The sequence below is a fragment of the Aotus nancymaae genome, unplaced genomic scaffold (assembly GCF_030222135.1).
Source record: "Aotus nancymaae isolate 86718 unplaced genomic scaffold, 86718_ANA_hifiasm-v0.15.2.pri h1tg000028l, whole genome shotgun sequence".
Classification (NCBI taxonomy): domain Eukaryota; kingdom Metazoa; phylum Chordata; class Mammalia; order Primates; family Aotidae; genus Aotus; species Aotus nancymaae.
The window spans coordinates 7,580,957-7,599,659 of NW_026988441.1; the positions used below are offsets into that span (position 1 = coordinate 7,580,957).

An 18,703-nucleotide genomic window follows, 5' to 3' on the forward strand; every position below is an offset into this window, starting at 1 on the left:
ACTCAGAGAGCATTGATGCCGGGGCGACCTCTGCCCTCTGACCGCGCCCTTCCAATGCGGCTAGTGCCGCGGAGTGCGCCACCCCAGCTCCACGCTCGGAGCGTCCGGAGCACCCAGACTGAGAGCCGCGGCAAAATCAGGCAGCTGCGCGCCCAGCCCAGCCTCGGGTCCTCAGCGCGGCAAGTGCCGGGGGCGGAGCCTGGCCGCCTATTGGCCCAGGCCTGGGGGCGGAGCCACGACTCCGACTCCGTCCCGACCCCAACCCCCCGTCGGGTTAAATGGGCCTCTTGCCTGCCGGGGGTAGGGTGGGGAGATTATTCATTGAGGGGCGGGGCCTGGGTTTGTTTACACACTATCATTGGCCAGATTTGAATCGGGCCGACTGCGGGCGGGCTACGGGGCGTGGCTACCTCTGGCAGCAGCCGCCGCCTGACAGCTTCGGGGAGGCTGGGCAGGCCCTGGACGCGGGGTCCCTGAGCACTGCGATCCCGGAGCTGGGGTACCCTCGGCGGATGCGAAGAGTCGGGCGTTGGGGGACGTAGGTTGGGACTTCGGACTGTCCGTTTCTTGACAAACACTAACCAAGGGGTGGGGGTGAGTATCATTGTTTTTTGTTGTTGTTCTCATAAAAATTCATATAAAAAAAAAAACCCAAAAGACCAGAAGCAACCTACTTGTCCATCGATGGGGAGACTCATTATATAAGCTGTGGGGCGGCCCACAGTGGGATGCGGAGTCGCCGTAAAATGAGGACAGGATACTTGAACTGACACGAATTGAGCTATTGTAGCCTGACAGGGTAGGAAAGGAGAAAGAAAAAAAGTATAAAAATGTAAAAGGTTGAGATTTAAAAAATACAACCTTTTGCTTTTTAAATACAGAATGTCTTGGAAAGCAGAAGCAAACTGGGGCCGGGCGCTGTGGCTCACTCCTGTAATCTCAGCACTTTGAAAGGCTGAGGTGGGCAGATCACCTGAGGTCAGAGTTCGAGACCAGCCTGGCCAACGGGGGGAAACCCCGTTTCTACTAAAAAATACAAAAAATTAGCCGGGCGTGGTGGAGCGTGCCTGTAATCCCATCTACTTCGGGAGGCTGAGGAAAGCGAATCGCTTGAACCCGGGAGGCTGAGGTTGCGGTGAGCCGAGATCGCACCACTGTACTCCAGCCTGGGCAACATACCAGACTCCGACTCAAAAAAGAAAAGGAAGAAGAAACAAACTGGCCACAGCAGTTACCTGTGAGGAGTGATATGGGGATGGGTAGATATTAGATCTTTTTCTACCTTTGTAAAGTTTGAGCCTGGTGTCACCTAGTCAAAGAAATACACACAAAATATCCAAAGACACGCACACACACAAAAATCAAAGAAACAAACAAAAAATTCAAAGAAATCACACAAAGAAAAAATCAAAGAAATACACAAAAAATTAAGTTCTGAGAATTTCCCGTTTTTATTCACATGTCCCTTTGCTCCTGCTCTTGACCTTGCCCTAGAGGTTGTGGACCTCCAACCTGCAGCCTCTGCACCCCGCGGTGTTTGGGGGATAGAGACCACGCTGAGAATGTGCCTTCATCTACTTATGCACCACCAGATAAAATATCCCGACCCAACTTAAGAAAGTGGCTTTATTTATTTGTTGCTTTAAGCCATGTAGTCATCACTGAGAGATGTAACATTCCAGCTACGTGGGAGGGGCCGCTTCCTTGGCGAAGCTTGGGGGAGGGTGACAGGAGAAATGCACCAGGCCATCTTAGGAAAGAGAAGAGAAAGTCGAAACTAGGAGAGGCCCCTTTAAGAAGGGAAGCGGCCTCTGCTGGTCAACCGCACTGACAGAGGAAGAGTTGACTGGGTTTTGATTTTTATTATCACTCTGTTCCTGAAGAGCTGGAGGAGAGAGTGAGAAAGCTGCTTGGAGCCAATGAGACTAGGTCGAGATTTGGAGTGTGTTAATAGATCTCGGCTGGGTGCGGTGGCTCACGCCTGTAATCCTAACATTTTGAGAGGCCGAGGCAGGCGATCATCCCCCTTCACTGCAGGGTTTGTGTAGCATGGGTTAGATGGCTATGAAAGTCGCCCATGGCCAGAGGGGGATTTACAATGCGAGTAAATAAGTAATGCTTAACCCAGCTTCTTTCTGTATGTGGATACTCTCATTGAATGACCCAACAATCCTAGCAAATAGGATATGCTAATATTATCTCCTGTTGATGTGGAAACTAAGTCATAGAGAAGTTGCAAAATTGTCAGAGTCAGGGCAAAGGGATCTGAACCCAGGCAGTCCTGTTCCAAAATTTATACTTTTTTTTTTTTTTTTGATCTGAGGTCTCGATGACTGGAGTGCAGCAGCGAGTTCACCGCTTGACCTTGACTTCCTGGGTGCAAGTGAGTCTCCAATCTCAGCCTCCACAGTGGCTGGGACCACAGGTGCCACCACCATGCTTGGCTAATTTATTTTCATTTTTCTGTAGAGACGAGGTCTTGTCCTGTTTCCCCAGCTGGTCTCGAACTCATGGGTTCAAGAGATCCTCCTGCCTTGGCCTCCCAAACTGCTGGGATTACAGATGTGAGCCGCTGCACCTGGTCCAAAATTCATACTCTTAACAATCATGTAACACTATGCCATATAAATGTTTTATGTCTTGGCCAGGAACAGTGGCTCACGCCTGTAATCCCAGGACTTTGGGAGGCCAAGGTGGGCCAATCATGAGGTCAGGAGTTCGAGACAAGCCTGGCCAATATGGTGAAACCCCGTCTCTTCTAAAAATACAAAAATTAGCCGGGCGTGGTGGCACGCGCCTGTAGTCCCAGTTATTTGAGAGGCTGAGGCAGGAGAATCACCTGAACACGGGAACAGAGGTTGCAGTGAGCCAAGATCGTACCACTGCACTCCAGCCTGGGCTACAGAGCAAGAATCTGTCTCAAAAAAAAAAAAAGTTTTTTGTCTTTAGATGTATTTTTTTTTTTTTTTTGAGACAGAGTTTCACTCTTGTTACTCAGGCTGGAGTGCAATGGCTCAATCTCTGCCCACCGCAACCTCCGCCTCCTGGGTTCAAGCAATTCTCCTGCCTCAGCCTCCCTAGTAGCTGGGACTACAGGCGTTCACCACCATGCCCAGCTAATTTTTTGTATTTTTAGTAGAGACAGGGTTTCACCATGTTGACCAGGATGGTCTCAATCTCTTGACCTCGTGATCCACCTGCCTCGGCCTCCCAAAGTGCTGAGATTATAGACGTGAGCCACCGTGCCTGACCCGATGTGTTGTTTAAAAAGCTAAAGCTACAAGAATCTTAAGCAGATTCTTTTTTTTTTTTTTTTTTTTAAGATGGGGTTTCACCATGTTGGTCAGGCTGGTTTTGAACTCCTGACCTCAGGTGATCCACCCGCCTTGGCCTACAAAGTGCTTGGATTACAGGCGTGAGCCACCACGCCTGGCATTAAGCAGATTCTTAATGAAAGTGAACAATTTTCACATCCGATTTCTGCCGCAGAGAGTCTGTTTTTGTTTGTTTTGAATTTCTGGTGGCTTTTCCTCAAATTCTATCTACCTGTCTATCTATCTGTCTATCTGTCTATTTATTTTTTAGACAGAGTCTTGCTCTAGCACCCATTTTTTAGACAGAGTCTTGCTCTAGCACCCAGGCTGGAATGCAGTGGGGCAATCTCAGCTCACTGCAACCTCCACCTCCCAGATTCAATCAATCTCCAGCCTCAGCCTCCAGAGCAGCTGGGACTACAGGCAATCATAGTTCACTGCAGCCCCAACTCCCTGGGCTCAAGCAATCCTCCCACCTCAGCCTCCCGACTAGCGGAACTAAAGGCACATGCCACCACACCTAATTTTTGTATTTTTTGTAGAGATGGGGTTTCACCATGTTGCCCAGGCTGGTCTCAAACTCCTGGGCTTCAGCGATGAGCCTGCCTGGGCCTCCCCACACTTCTAAGCCCTTTATATACATTAGCTGATGGAAACTTCTCGGCAACCTTGAAGTAGGAACTATTACCATCTTCATTTCACAGATGAAAAACTGAGGCACAGAGAAGTTAACTAACTGGCCTAAGTTCTCAGATTTCTCTCCAGAACAGGAAGAGGAAAACCAAGAATGGCTGGAGAGGAGGAAGTGTCCAAAGTTGCTGAGAGAGAAAAGAAGGGAAATTAAACCACTGGATTGGTGAAGGTGGAAATGGTGGTTCAGTGAGGTGGTGAGGGCTGAGGTCAGCTTGCAAAAGGTAGTGAGGAAATGGCCAAGAAACACAGAAAAGGATGCCCGAAGTCATCAGCATTACGGAAATGGATGTCAAAACCACAATGAGATACCACTGCACACCCACTAGAATGACCATGATCAAAGGAAGAGAAAACAGGCCAGGCGCAGTGGCTCATACCTGTAATCCCAGCATTTTGGGAGGCCAAGACAAGTGGATTGCCTGAGGTTGGGAGTGTGAGACCAGCCTGATCAACATGGAGAAGCCCCATCTCTACTAAAAATACAAAAATTAGCCAGGCGTGGTGGCGCATGCCTGTAATCCCAGCTGCTTGGGAGGCTGAGGCAGGAGAATCACCTGAACTCAGTAGGCAGAGGTTGTAGTGAGCAGAGATTGTGCCACTTCACTCCAGCCTAGGCAACAAGAGCAAAACCAGAGAAACTCTGTCTCAAAAAAAGAAAAGAGGAGAAAATAGCAGGCGTTGGTGGGGAGAAATGGGATGTGGGGAAATCGGATCCCTCATTCACTGCCCGAGGAGATGTAAAAGAGCGCAACCCAGGAGTTTGAGACCAGCCTAGGCTCACAATGGGATCCCATCTCTACATTTAAAAACAAAAAGCCCAGCATAGTGGTGTGCACCTGTAGTCCCAGCCGCTCAGGAGGCTGAGGCAAGAGCATCTCTTTTTCTTTTCTTTCTTTCTTTTTTTTTCTGAGATGGAATTTAGCTCTTATCACTGAGGCTGGAGTGCAGTGGCACAATCTTGGCTCACTGCAACCTCCATCTTCCCGGTTCAAGCAATTCTTCTGCCTCAACCTCCCAAGTACCTGGGATTACAGGTGCCCACCACGACACCCAGCTAATGTTTTTGTATTTTTACTAGAGACAGGGTTTCACCATGTTGGGCAGGCTGGTCTTGAACTCCTGACCTGAGGTGATCCACCCGTCTTAGCCTCCCAAAGTGCTGGGATTACAGGCGTGAGCCACTGCATATAAAGCACTTGGTATAATACCCGACGTGGAAAAAGTACTTAATAAGTATGATTTTTAGGCTGGGTGTGGTGGCTCATGCCTGTAATGGGATTTATTGAGCCCATGAGTTCAAGGCTGCAGTGAGCGGTGATTGCACCACTGCACTCCAGCCTGGGTGACAGGGCAAGACCCTATCTCTCAAAAAAAAAATTAGTTAATTTTAAAAAAATGCTTAAATTTTTTTTAAGCAGAGGTGTTGAGCATATATGATTTTAAAAATTGGCCGGGCACAGTGGCACACACCTGTAATCCCAGCACTTTGGGAGGCCAAGGTGGGTAGATCACCTCAGGTCAGGAGTTTGATAACCACTCTGACCCACGTGGCAAAACTCTCTTTCTACTAAAAATACAAAATTAGCTGGGCATGGTGGCACATACCTGTAATCCCAGCTACTTGGGAGGCTGGGGCAGGAGAACTGCTTGTACCTTGGAGGCGAAGGTTACAGTGAGCCAAGGTCACGCCATTGCACTCCAGCCTGGGCAACAAGAGTGAAACTCCATCTCAAATAATAATAACAATAACAAAATAAATAATGATACATGCTAGACATGGTGGCTCACACCTGTAATCCTGGCACTTTGGGAGGCCAAGACAGGTGGATCACTTGAGGTCAGGAGTTCAAGATCAGCCTGGACAACATGACAAAATTCTGTCTCTACTATGAATACAAAAAAATTAGCTGGGTGTGGTGGTGTGCGCCTGTAATCCCAGCTACTCAGGAGGCTGAGGCAGGAGAACTGATTGAACCTGGGAGGTGGAGGTTACCATGAGCCGAGATCTCCCCACTGTATGCCAGCCTGGGTGACAGAGTGAGACTCTGTCTCAAAAAAATAAATAAATAAAATAAAAAGTATAAAAAATAATACACATGGCAGCAGCATAGGCAAGGAGAGAAGCCAAAAATGGTTGATGAGGGGCTGGTGAAAGGCAAGAACTGAGAGGTCTGGGGAGATGGTGATGGAGTTCAGGTCGGGTCAGTGCAATGAGTGTTTGTTAGTATCCACTCTGTGGGGCTTACTGGGAGACCCTGGGGCCTACCTCGTGGAACTCCCAGGTCTGTGGGTGTTACTACCTGTTCCCAAAGTGGATAGGGCTGGGATGGGAAAGTGAGTCCTGGGGCTGTGGGAACTCAGAGCAGGAACCTGACCCAGCCTGGGGTTTGGTAAGGCTTCCTGGAGGAGGAGGATAAAGAGGAGTTGTTAGGAAAAGATAGGGCAAAGAATTCTGAGACTAGAGGAATCCACAGTTTGTCCCACAACACTCTCACAACATCCTTATGTTGCTAGGTATGAGGGAGATCTCCCCCTAGGGGACACCAGCTGGTCCTCTAATTCAATTCACTTCTGACCCTATCTACCTGGAGACAGCATCAGATCCCACAAGTTGAAGACCGAATCCCACAAGATTGCCCCCAACTTCTTCTTTTTATTTATTTATTTTTAAGATGGGGTTTCACCACGATGGCCAGGCTGGTCTTGAACTCCTGACCTCAGGTGATCCACCCACCTCAGCCTCCCAAAGTGCTAGGATTACAGGTGTGAGTCACTGCACCCGGCCTTTTTTTTTTTTTTTTTTTTGAGATGAAGTCTTGCTCTGTTGCCCAGGCTAGAGTACAGTGGCTCATTCTCAGCTCAGTACAACCACTGCCTTCTGAGTCAAGAGATTCTCCTGCCTCAGCCTCCCAAGAAGCTGGGATTACAGGAGCCCACCATCACGCCCAGCTAATTTTTATATTTTTAGTAGAGATGGGGTTTCACCACGTTGGCCAGGTTGGTCTCAAACTCCTGACCTCAGGTGATCCGCCTGCCTCGGCCTCCTAAAGTGCTGGAATTACAGGCGTAAGCCACTACACCAGGCATCATGAAGTTTTTATGGAAGCTTCATTATGTAGGTGTGGCTGATTCAACTCCTGCTTATTGGTGATCCACTCAACCTTCAACAGCACCCCCTCCCCAGGGGTTGGTGGATGGAACTGAAACTCCCAACTCATTAATCTTGCCTTGGTCTTTCTAGTGACCAGCCCCATCCTGAAGCTACCTAGGGGTGGCCAGCCACCAGTCATCTCATTGGCATACAGAGACACTTATCACTTCCGTGATTCCAGCAATTTTAGGAGTTGTACACTAGAATACAGAGAAGACCAAATGCATATTTCACAATAACACAGGAGCGGTGTTAGATTTCTGGGCCCAGAGTAGAGAGGGAACCTGGGATTTCTTTTTTCTTTTCTTTTTTTTTTTTTTTTGAGACAGAGTCTCACTCTGTTGCCCAGGCAGGAGTGCAGTGGCACGATCTCAGCTCGCTGCAGCCTCCACCTCCTGGGTTCAAGCGATTTTCCTGCCTCAGCCTCCCAGGTAGCTGGGATTATAGGTGCGTGCCACCATGCCCAGCTAATTTTTTTTTTTTTTGTATTTTTAGTAGAGACGGAGTTTCACCGTGTTGGCCAGGCTGGTCTTGATCTTCTGACCTCATGATCCACTAGCCTCGGCCTCCCAAAGTGCTGGGATTACAGGTGTGAGCCACCATACCTGGCCAAGCCTGGGGTTTCTAAAGCACAGATCAAACTTAGCACTTTCCAGATTAAAACCTCCACTATGGGCTGGGTGCTGTGGCTCATGCCTGTAAATCCCAGCACTTTGGGAGTTCGAGGCGAGCGGATCACAAGGTCAGAGTTTGAGACCAGCCTGGCCAATATGGTGAAACCCCGTCTCTACTAAAAATACAAAAATTAGCCAGGCATGTCCCGTGCCTGTAATGCCAGCTAATCGGGAGGCTGAGGCAGGAGAATCACTTGAACCCAGGAGGCGGAGGTTGCGGTGAGCTGAGATCGCACCACTGCACTCCAGCCTGGGTGACAGAGCGAGACTCTGTTTCCAGAAAAAAAAGAAAAATGAAATAAAAGAAAAAACCTTCCTGTACCTCTCTAGTGCCCTTGGGAGAAAAGTCCAAACCTGGCAGCTTGGCATTTGTTCATTCAACACCTACTTCCTGGGCACCTGCTCTGAGTCCGCCCTGTGAGGGCGGCTCTGGGGACACAGCAACGACCAGCCCTGCTCTCTCAGGGCTGACACCCTAGTCAGGGAGACAGGCATAAAATCACTCCCTTGTAATAGCTAAAAGCCCCCATGGCTGCTATGGAAGGTCACACAGAGTTAACCCTGCCACTGGGGCCTCCCAACTTCTATTATTCCTGAAGGGCTATTTCACAATTTTGTCAAGTGCTGCCTTTACCTTTAATTTGGTCTTTCCACCAACTTATTTTTTTACTTCCTTCTTTGGATCCCCACGGGACTACCTTAGACTCATCCTAATCAACAATAGCCATGAAGTCACTGGTATGATGGGCTGTTTACTATTTTGCTAATGTGCATTAAAATAAATGCACGATCATTAAAACAAGACACTTGGAAATCATCTCAAATAGTACTTTGGGAGCCAGTGACCTAGACTCTGGGGATATGAGGGAGTCCTTCCTGGAGGAAATAAATTGTCTGCTAAGACTTATTTTTAATTTAATTTTTTTTTTTTTTTGAGATGGAGTCTCGCTGTGTTGCCCAGGCTGGAGTGCAGTGGCACGATAGCTCACTGCAGTTTCCTGGGTTCACCCAATTCTCCTGCCTGACCCTCCCAAGTAGCTGGGATTACAGGCGAATGCCACCATGCCTGGCTAATTTTTTTTTCTTTTCTTTTGTTTTTTTTTTTTGAGACAGAATTTCACTCTTGTTGCCCAGGCTGGAGTCTAAAGGCACCATCTTGGCTCACCGCAACATCCACCTCCCAGGTTCAAGCAATTCTCATGCCTCAGCCTCCCGAGTAGGTGGGATTACAGGCATGCACCACCACGCCCAGCTAATTGTTTGTATTTTTAGTAGAGATGGGGTTTCTCCATGTTGGTCAGGCTGGTCTGGAACTCCCGACCTCAGGTGATCCATCTGCCTCAGCCTCCCAAAGTGCTGTTACAGGCATGAGCCACTGCACTTGGCTAATTTTTGTATCTTTAGTAGAGACGGGGTTTCACTATGTTGGCCGGCCTGGTCTCAAACTCCTGACCTCAAGTGAACTGACTACCTTGGCTTCCTAAAGGGCTAAGATTATAGGCATGAGCCATCATGCCCAGCCTAATTTTAAGTTTCATTTTTATTTTGAGACAGAGTCCCACTCTGTCACCCAGGCTGGAGTGTAGTGGTCTGATCATGGCTCACTGCAGCCTTGACTTCCCGGGATTAGGTGATTCTTCCACTTCAGCCTCCTAAGGAGTTGTGACTACAGACAGGCGCCACCAGAACTGGCTAAGTTTTTTGTATGTTTTGTAGAGATGGGGTTTCACCATGTTGCCCAGGCTGGTGTTGAACTCCTGGGCTCAAGCAACCCTCCCATCTTGGCCTCCTGAAGTGTTGTAATTACAGGCATGAGCTTCCACTCCTGGCCACTCTGCTAAGACTTTCGAGATGAATAGACTTGTCAGATGAGGGTGGAAGGGAGGAGAAGATGCAAAGGCCCAGCGATGGGGAAGGAGGGAAGGCAGGCGGCTGGAAAGTCAGCAGTTTGGCTGAGATGGTCTGAGGGACAGGGCAGACTTGCAGGTGCACCAGGGATTTGGGGTTTGACCCCAGAGGTGATCCACAGTCATTAAAGTGTTTGCTGTTGTTTCCTAATTGTGATATGATTTGGCCGGTGCCGTGGCTCATGCCTCTAATCCCAGCACTTTGGGAGGCTGAGGCGGGCAGATCACCTGAGGTCAGGAGTTTGAGACCAGCCTGGCCAACATGGTGAAGCCCCATCTCTCTACTAAAAATACCAAAAATTGGCCGGGCGCGGTGGCTCACGCCTGTAATCCAAGCACTTTGGAGGCCAAGGTGGGCGGATCACCTGAGGTCGGGAGTTCAAGACCAGCCTGACCAACATGGTGAAACCCCATCTTAAACAATAATAATAATAATAAATTTTAAAAATAAAAATACCAAAAATTAGCTGGGCATGGTAGCAGGTGCCTGTAGTCCCAGCTACTTGGGAGGCTAAGACAGGAGAATCGCTTGAACCCAGGAGGCAGAGGTTTCAGTGGGCTGAGATCACGCCACTGTACCCCAGCCTGGATGACAGAGCAAGACTGTCTCAAAAAAAAAAAAATTCTGGGGGCCGGGCACGGTGGCTCACGCCTGTAATCCCAGCACTTTGGGAGGCCGAGGCGGGTGGATCACGAGGTCAAGAGATCGAGACCATCCTGATCAACATGGTGAAACCCCGTCTCTACTAAAAATACAAAAATTAGCTGGGCACAGTGGCGCGTGCCTGTAATCCCAGCTACTCAGGAGGCTGAGGCAGGAGAATTGCCTGAACCCGGGAGGCAGAGGTTGTGGTGAGCCGAGATCGTGCCATTGCACTCCAGCCTGGGTAACAAGAGCGAAACTCCGTCTCAAAAAAAAAAAAAAAAAAAAAAATTCTGATATAATTTGCCTAACATAAAACTCACTATTTAATTTTTAATTTTTTTAATAGAGACAGGATCTTGCTATGTTTCCCAAACTGATCTTGAATTCCTGGGCTCCAGCCATCTTCAAGACTCAGCCTCCAAAGTCACTGGGATTACAAGCACATAACACCGTACCTGGCTCAAAATTCACCATTTGAAAGTGTGTAATTCAACTTTTTGTTGTTGTTGTTGAGATGGAGTCTCGCTCTGTAGCCCAGGCTGGAGAGCAGTGGCTCTGTCTCAGCTCACTACAACCTCTGCTTCCAGGGTTCAAGCGATTTTCCTGCCTCAGCCTCCCAAGTAGCTGGGATTGCAGGCACATATCACCATGCCTTACTAACTTTTAAAAACATTTTTAGTAGAAACAAGGTCTTGGTATGCTGCCCAGGCTGGTCAGTAGGCCATTGGCTACCTGGTATAGCCTCCCAGGAGAGGTTTGGCTGAAGGAAACTTGCCTTGGAGGGACAGCTGGGAGCCAGTAGCAGCTGGGGGATATGAGAGCAGGGCTGGGTGGGGATGTTGCCAACAGTGACTTTTTCCTAGGAGGAGAACAGTCTTGGGTGGTATCAAGTCAGTTTAGAGGGAACTGCTTCAGGAAGGACAGAGACAATGAAGACCCATGCTACCAAGGGTCTTGGAAGAACTTGTCCCCTCCCATGTGAGGCCCTTTCAGCCTGCAACCCCTGGGTTCCATACCCTCCCTCAGTGTTACAGGAACAATAGCTTCATATGCCCGCTGTGCAGCAATAGACCAATTGCATGGAGACAGCAGGGTTTGCAGCAGAGAAAGGGTCTAATTTTTTTTTTTTTTTTTTTTTTTTTTTTTACAGAGTTTCACTCTTGTTGCCCAGGCTGGAGTTCAGTGGCACAATCTTGGCTAAACACAACCTCTGCCTCTGGAGTTCAAGTGATTCTCCCCTGTCTCAGCCTCCCAAGTAGCTGGGATTACAGGTGTGCACCACCACATCCAACTAATTTTGTATTTTTAGTAGAGACAGGGTTTCTCCATGTTGGTCAGGCTGGTCTTGAACTCCTGACCTCAGGTGATCTGCCCACCTTGGCCTCCCAAAGTACTGGGATTACAGGCATGAGCCACTGCACCCAGCCGAAAAGTTCTAATGATTGTAGAGCACTGAGGGAGCAGATGGAAGCAGACCCTCAATCCATCTCCCCTCAGAGTTCTGGGCTTGGGTTTTTGAGGAGATCATGGAGGGTGAAGAGTTGGCATTGTTGATTGGTCAGGGAAAGAGGCGAAATCATCCCAAACGTGGAAATTGCATTCTTTGGTGAGTCACCCTCTCATGAGGTCTATCAGATCAGCTGGCAGAGTTGTTTCATCAGCATGCAGGACCTGAAGGAATATCTCAAAGAGAAAACTTGTTTCATCATGTTTAAGTTGTTATTTACAGAGCAGTTGAGAGGAAGTAGAATCTTGTAACAAGGGCTACCTGATTCTAGGACAACAGGCACAAAACAACTATGGGGAAGCAGGTCGGAGAGCAAGATGGCCTCCTGATTAATGCTGAGTGTGCGGAAGCTGGGTTTCTTTTCTTTTCTTTTCTTTTTTTTTTTTTTGAGACAAAATCTCACTCTGTTGCCCAGGCTGGAGTGCAGTGGTGCGATCTTGGCTCACTGCAACCTCTGCCTCCCAGGTTCAAGCGATTCTCCTGCCTCAGCCTCCTGAGTAGCCGGGACTACAGGCACCCACCACTACACCTGGCTAATTTTTGTATTTTTAGTAGAGATACAGTTTTACCACATTGGCCAGGCTGATCTCGAACTCTTGACCTCAGGTGATCCTCCCACCTCAGCTTCCCAAAGTGCTGGGATTACAGACGTGAGCCACCGTACCCGGCCAGCCAGGTTTGTTTTCATTTCTCCCATCCTGATTAACTTTGTAAAATGTATAGGAATGGCTTCATCAAGGATTGAGATTATCTCCCGCGCCACTGGACACAACAGTCTGAGGAGTGGTGCGACAGAATCCATGTGGACTGAAGTGAAGATGGAATAGGGTGTTTTATCTATGTATTTTTTTTTTTTTTAAACAGTCTCACTCTGTCGCCCAGCCTGGAGTGCAGTGGCGCAATCTTGGCTCACTGCAACCTCTGCCTCCTGGGTTCAAGCAATTATTGTGCCCAGCTTCCCAAGTAGCTGGGATTACAGGCGTGCACCGCCACATCCAGCAAATTTTTGTATTTTGGGTAGAGACGGGGTTTCACCATGTTGGCCAGGCTGGTCTTGCACTCTTGAATCTTGAACTCCTGACCTAAAGTGATCCATCCACCTTGGCCTCCCAAAGTGCTAGGATTACAAGCATGAGCCACCGTGCCCAGCTGCAATTTTTTTTTTTTTTTGAGACAGAGTCTCACTCTGTCACCCAGGCTGCAGTGCAGTAGTGCAATCTTGGCTCATCGCAACCTCTACCTCCTGGGTTCAAGCGATTTTCATGCCTCAGCCTCCTAAGTAGCTGGAATTACAGGTGCATGCCATCACGCCAGACTAATTTTTGTATTTTTAGTAGACACAGTGTTTCGCCATGCTGGCCAGGGTGGTCTTGAATTCCTGACCTCAAGTGATCCACCCACCTCAGCCTCCTAAAGTGCTGGGATTACAGGCATGAGCCGTCGTTTTTGGGCAGAGCTCTAAAATTGTTTAATGCTCTGTCTGGGTAAGTCCACCGCACTCAGCCTTATTTATGCATGTTTTTACACCCAAAGAGGGAACTGTGGCAAAATAAGATTTTGGCAGAGACTGGCAGGTTTAAATTCATTTATTTTAAAAGTAATATTTGGAAGGCCAAGGTGGGTAGATTGCTTGAGCCCAGGGGTTTGAGATTAGCCTGGGCAACATGGCAAAACCCTGTCTCTACAAAAAATACAAACATTAATCAGCCAGTCAAGGTGGCTCACGCCTGTAATCCCAATACTTTAGAAGGCTGAGGCAGGTGGATCACGAGGTCAGAAGATTGAGATCAGCTTGGCCAACATGGTGAAACCCTGTCTCTACTAAAAATACAGAAAAAAAATTAGCTGGGCGTGGTGGCATGCGCCAGTAATCCCAGCTACTCAGGAGGCTGAGGCAGGAGAATCACTTGAACCTGGGAGGCAGAGGTTGCAGTGAGCCAAGATTGTGCCATTGTACTCTAGCCTGGCGACAGAGCGAGACTCTATCTCAAAAGAAACAACAAAAAACAAAGCACAAACATTAGCTGGGGATGGTGGTGCACACCTGTAGTCCCAGCTACTCAGGAGGCTGAGCTGAGGGAATCACCTGAACCTGGGGATGTCGAGGCTGCAGTAAGATTTTACTGTGCCACTACACTCCAGCCTGGGCCACAGAGTGAGACCCTGTCTCAAAAAAAAAAAAAAGTATTAATTATTGGCTGGGTGCAGTGGCTCACACACTTTGCAGGGATCACTTGAGCTCAAGGGTTTCAGACCAGCCTTGGCAACAGACTAAGATGCAGTCTCCAAAAGAAAAAAAAAGTATTAATTATCTACTGTGTGCTAGGCACTGTTCTAGGCAACAAAACAGACAAAACCCCTGCCCACATAGAGCTTACGTTCTGTTAGAGAGACTGATGATCAACAACCAACCAGGTGTGACGTGATATCAGGTAGAGATGAGGTTCCTTAAGAAAATAAAGCTGGAGAGAATAGTTAGTGGAAGGAACCTCCCAGTGGGGGACAATTGAGCAGAGACAGAGGAAGGGAGGGAAGCAGCCAGGTGAATCTTTTGGAAAGGGAACAGCATACAGGAACTCACTCATACAGGCTGGTGTGCTTGGAGGACAAGCCTGGACAGAGAGTGGAGATGAGGCCAGAGGGTGGACGGGCCAGACTTACAGGACCTTGGGGCTATGGCAAGGGATGTTGGATTTTATTGTGTGATTTTATTTTATTTTATTTTATTTATTTAGAGACAGAGTCTCGCTCTGTCACCCAGGCTGGAGTGCAGTGGCGAAATCTCGGCTCACTGCTACCTCTGCCTCCCGAGTTCAATTGATTCTCCTGTCTCAGCCTCCCAAGTAGCTGGGATTACAGGTGCCTGCCACCACACCTGACTACTTTTTTTTTTTTTTTTGTATTTTTAGTAGAGACAGCATTTCACCATGTTGGCCAGGCTGGTCTCGAACTCCTGACCTCATGATCCGCCCACCTCAGCCTCCCAAAGTGCTGGGATTACAGGCATGAGCCACCATGAAGAGAGAGATTTTTAAAACAGGTTTAAATAAGGCCATTTTCTCAAATATATATAAAAATAATAAATAAATAAATAATAAAATAAAAGAGTATGGTTCACTCCACGTACCCGCCACTGGGCCTTCCAATCATCAACTCATGGCCAATGCTGTCTCATTTCTACTCCCTTTCATTGTCCACACCCTCACCGCCCTAGATTATTTTAAAACACATCCCAGACATCACATCATTTCATGCACAGATGATTCATTTCATATCTCTGAAGATAAGGTTTGTTTATAGAAATATAACCACAGTCCTGTGATCCATCTAAAAAATGCACCATAATTCTTTCCTATCATCGAATATGCAGTCAGAGTTCAGATTTCTCCACTTATCTTATAATTAAAAGACAAAACAAAACATTGGTTTGTTAGACTCCACATCCAAACAGAGTCCTCGGGTTGCATGTGATTGATTTGTTGCTACAGTCTCTTTTATCTATTGGCTCCCTTAAGGGAGGGATTCTTAAAAAAAAGAATGGGAGAGGCAGGAGCATTTGGGGATAGCGATGGGCAGGGTTTAGCAGGAGAGAAAGATGATGGGTGATACAGGAGAGAGGAAAAGGAGGAGAAGAGGAGGAGGAGATGATGAGGAGGAGGGGAGGAGCAGGAGGAAGAGGAGGAAGAGGGGGAGGAGGGGGAAGAAGAGAAGGGGAGGAGGGGGAGGAAGAGGGAGGGAGGAAGGAGAGGAAGAGGAGGGGAGGAGGGGGAAGAAGAGGTGGGGAGGAGGGAGAGGAAGAGGGAGGGAGGAGGGAGAGGAAGAGGAGGGGAGGAGGGGGAGGAAGAGGAGGAAGAAAAGGAGGAGCAAGTGGAGGAAGAGGAGGAGAAGGGGAGGAGAAGGAGAAGGGGAGAAGGAGGAGGAGAAGGAAGAAGAAGGGAGGAGGAGGAGAGGAGAAACTTCAATGGAAGAGCACAGAGGGAGAGAGGGAGGGAGATAGAAGGGAAGGGAAGAAGGAAGGAAGGAAACCCCAGTCCTTGAGAGAATGAATCACAGGAACAGGTGGCAAGGGGGTTCTCTTCTGATGGCTTCTCTGTACACAGAGAAGTATGGGACCTGGTCATGGCCTGGAGGGCGGGGGGAAATGCAAGCACACTGGACATACAGAGAGTGCTGTGCGCACATCTGAGGCCTCTGATTTCTCTGATTCAGGTAAAACCCGTTGGGCTGGCTAGGTGGTTTCCTGCTGCTGGGCTCGGCTGGCACAGAGGAGAGGATGGCAGGTGAGTCCTTTGGAGGCTGAGAGGAGTGAGGAGTGTGAGAATGCTTGAAGGATGTGATTCAAAAGATGAATCATGGAAAGCAGCCCTAAACAAAGTGAACAGATGAAGACAACAGGAAAGGGTGGCAGAGAAGAGGAACCTGCGGCCAGAGTGGACCCCTCTCCTGAAGAGCATCTTTTCCCTTAGCTTCTTGGGGGCTTCCATTTTATTTTGTTTTCTTTTGTTTGTTGATTAGAGAAAAGGTCTCATTTTGTTGCCCAGGCTGGAGTCCAGTGGTACAATCATAGTTCACGGCAACCTCGGCCTCCCGGGCTCATGCAATCCTCCCACCTCAGCCTCCTGAGTAGCTGGAACTACAGGCACATGCCATCACATCTGGCTAATTTTTTCTAAGAGATAGGGTCTCGCTATGTTGTCCAGATGGAGTGCAGTGGCGATTCACAGGCATGGTCCCATCAGTGATTAACACAGGAGTTCTGACCTGCTCCATTTCCAACGAGGGCCAGTTCCCCCGCTCTCAGGAGGTCACCAAACTGATGCCAAATTGAGTGTGGACACTGCACTGGCATAGTATACTACAGCCCGGAATTCCTGGTCCCAGGTGATCCTCCTGCCTCAGTCTCCCAAGTATCTGGGACTACAGGTGTGTGCCACCACGCCTGGCTCCCTTGCTTTTAAATAAATAACCCTGTGTCCCTAAACTGTTTATTGTTTAGCTTTGCCTGTGTTTTCAAACGATACTTATTTTCGAGACAGGATCTTACTCTGTCGCCCAGGCTGAAGTGCAGTGTTGGGATTACGGCTCACTGCAGCCTCGACCTCCAGTACTCAGGCAATCCCCCAACCTCTGCCTCCCGAGAAGCTGGAACCACAGGTAGACCATGGCACCATACCCAGTTTATTATTAATTTTTCTCGACATGTGGCCCAGGCTGGTCTTGAACTCCTAACCTCAAGCAATCCCCCCACCTCGGCCTCCCAAAGTGCTGGGATTACAGACATGAGTCGCCACACCCTGTTGAGACTTTATATGTAAATGGAAGCACATCTGTGGTGTTGCGTGTAATGGAAATTGATTAATTTTCACTGCTGTATAATACTCCATTGAATAAATGTACCACAATTTATCCAGTCTCCTATAGGTGGACATTTTCGTTGCCTTTTTTTTGCCCTAAACTTTTTATTTTGGAGTAATTTTAAATTTACTGGAATATTGGAAAGATGATACAAAGAGTTCCCACATCTCCCTCCCCTTTCCCTGATGTTACCATCTTACATTATCACGGTACAGTCACGTGCCATGTAACAGGTTTTGGTCAGTAAGAATTGCACACATGACAGTGGTCCTGTAAGATTATAATACTGTATTTTTTACTGAACCTTTTCTTTTCTTTTTTGAGATGGAGTCTCGCTCTGTTGCCCAGGCTGGCGTACAGTGGCAAGGTCTCAGCTCACTGCAACCTCTGCCTCCTGGGTTCAAGTGATTCTCCTGCCTCAGCCTCCCAAGCAGCTGGGATTACAGGTGCCTGCCACCACACCTGGCTACTTTTTTTTTGTATTTTTAGTAGAGATGGGGTTTTACCATGTTGGCCAGGCTGGTCTCAAACTCCTGACCTCATGATCCACTGCCCGCCTTGGCCTCCCAAAGTGCTGGGATTACAGGCGTGAGCCCACGCCTGGGCTACTGTACCTTTCTGTGTTTTGATGCACAAATACTTACTACTGTGTTTCAGCTGCCTACAGCATTGAGTAGAGTTGCGTGCTGCATGTTTGTAGCCTAGGAACAAGAGGCTAGACCACATAGCCTAGGTGTGTGGTAGGCTACACCATCTGGGTTTGTAGATCTTATGATGTTCACACAAGGAAAAAATTGCCTGAAGATACATCTCTCAGACAGATCTCCATTGTTAAATAACACAGCTATACATTTGTCCAAACTACAAAAACATTGGCCAGGCTCCGTGGCTCACGCCTGTGATCTCCACACTTTGGGAGACCAGGGCAGTCGGCTCACCTGAGGCCAGGAGTTTGAGACCATCCTGTCCAACACAGGGAAACCCCGTCTCTTATAAAATACAAACTTTATAAGCCAGGCATGGTGGTGCACATCTGCAGTCCCAGCTACTTCGGAGGCTGAGGCAGGAGAATGACTTGAACCAGGGAAGCGGAGATTGCAGTGAGCCCAGATGGCACTACTGCACTGCAGCCTGGGCCACAGAATTCAACCCTGTTTCAAGACAAACAAACAAAACAAAACAAAAAAAACAGGCCAGGTGCGGTGGCTCACGCCTGTCATTCCAGCACTTTGGGAGGCTGAGGTGGATGGATCACCTGAGATCAGGATGAGTTCTAGACCACCCTGATCAATGTGGTGAAACCCCATCTCTACTAAAAGCACAAAAATTAGCCAAGTGTGGTGACAGGCACCTGTAATCCCAGCTACTTGGGAGGCTGAGGCAGAAAACTCGCTCACACCCGGGAGGCGGAGGTTGCAGTGAGTTGGGATCATGCCACTGCACTCCAGCCTGGGAG

The 18,703-nt window shown here is 48.4% G+C and overlaps 1 long non-coding RNA gene across 3 annotated transcripts; it reads left to right on the forward strand.

Annotated features, from left to right (window-relative positions):
• The first annotated feature begins 461 nt into the window (after positions 1-461).
• On the forward strand, positions 462-17,616 carry LOC105713160 (uncharacterized). Of its 3 annotated transcripts, XR_010344248.1 has the most exons (5): positions 462-594; positions 2,324-2,383; positions 11,536-11,656; positions 16,102-16,172; positions 16,929-17,616. It is a non-coding gene; the product is annotated as an uncharacterized LOC105713160 (long non-coding RNA). The 3 variants fall into 3 exon arrangements; XR_010344246.1 differs by lacking the exon at positions 11,536-11,656; XR_010344247.1 differs by lacking the exons at positions 462-594; positions 11,536-11,656 and adding an exon at positions 603-1,237.
• Positions 17,617-18,703: the final 1,087 nt, after the last annotated feature.